This window comes from Otolemur garnettii, unplaced genomic scaffold (assembly GCF_000181295.1).
Source record: "Otolemur garnettii isolate 467f Iridium unplaced genomic scaffold, OtoGar3 scaffold00008, whole genome shotgun sequence".
Lineage (NCBI taxonomy): Eukaryota > Metazoa > Chordata > Mammalia > Primates > Galagidae > Otolemur > Otolemur garnettii.
Genome location: NW_003852403.1, coordinates 17002436 through 17003629, shown reverse-complemented (window position 1 = coordinate 17003629; position 1194 = coordinate 17002436). Strand labels below are relative to the sequence as shown.

General features: G+C 44.6%; 1 protein-coding gene across 1 annotated transcript in view; it reads right to left on the bottom strand.

The window, feature by feature from the left end:
• DNA2 (DNA replication helicase/nuclease 2) overlaps positions 1–1194 on the bottom strand; it is a 42672-nt gene that overhangs the window by 24323 nt on the left and 17155 nt on the right. The window lies entirely within an intron of this gene.

Below are 1194 nucleotides of genomic sequence, written 5' to 3'. Positions count from 1 at the left end.
AAGAGTTGGAGGTTGCTGTGAGCTGTGACGCCACAGTACTCTACCAAGGGTGACGTGAGAAGACTCTGTCTCAGAAGAAAAAAATTTAAGCCTGGTGCGGTGGCTCACACCTGTAATCCCAGCACTGTGGGAGACTGAGGAGGGAGAATTGCTTGAGCTCAGGAGTTTGAGACTCACCTGAAGGAGAGTGAGACCCCCAACTCAGGAAAAAAATGGAAAACCCAGCCAGGCACCCGCAGCAAGCTCCTGTAATCCCAGCGGCTTCCAGAGGCTGAGGCAGCGGGACACCCACAGCCCGAGTCTGAGGTAGCAGTGAGCTACCATGCCACTGCACTCTGCTCAGGGCATAGGGTGGGACTCTGTCTCAACAACAACAACAAAAAAAGGCAATGAAATAAAATAAAAGAAAACAAAAGAAAAAAATTAAAAAAAAAATAATAATAATTTAAGAAGGCCTAGTCCTTAAATTATAAAATTCTCAAATAAGTCCAATAATTAGAACCTGTTTTCTAAACTATATTTAAAATACAAGAATTTATAGAAGATACAAAGTATTATTTGCTACAAAAACATTATATCTAAATATCCTCACGAACGGTCCATGGCAAGTTTACAAAAATGAAAAAAGTCTTATTCTTTTCTTCCTGTGAAAAACAGTGATGTTTAAAAAAATAAAAACAAAAAAGCAACAGACTTGGTGATTCACATCTGTAATCCCAGCATTCTGGGAGGCCATGGCTAGTGGGCTGCTGGAGCTTCTGAGTTCAAGACTAGACTGCACAAGAGCAAGAGGCCTTCTCTACTAAAAATACAAAAAGTAGCCTGGTGTAGTGGTGGGCACCTATAATCCCAGCTACTTGGGACGCTGGGGCAAGAGGATGACATGAGTCCAAGAGTTTGAGGTTGCTGTGAGCTATGATACTACGACACCCTACCGAGGATGACAAAGTAAAACTATCTCAAAAAGAAAATGAAGGCTCAGCACCTGTGGCTCAAGTGGCTAAGGCGCCAGCCACATACACCTAAGGTGACGGGTTCAAATCCAGCTGGGGCCCGCCAAAACAACAATAACAGCTGCAACCAAAAAATAGCTGGGTGTTGTGGTGGGTGCCTGTGGTCCCAGCTACTTGGGAGGCTGAGGCAGAAGACCCGCTTGATCCCAGGAGTTGGAGGTTGCTGTGAGCTGTGATGCCA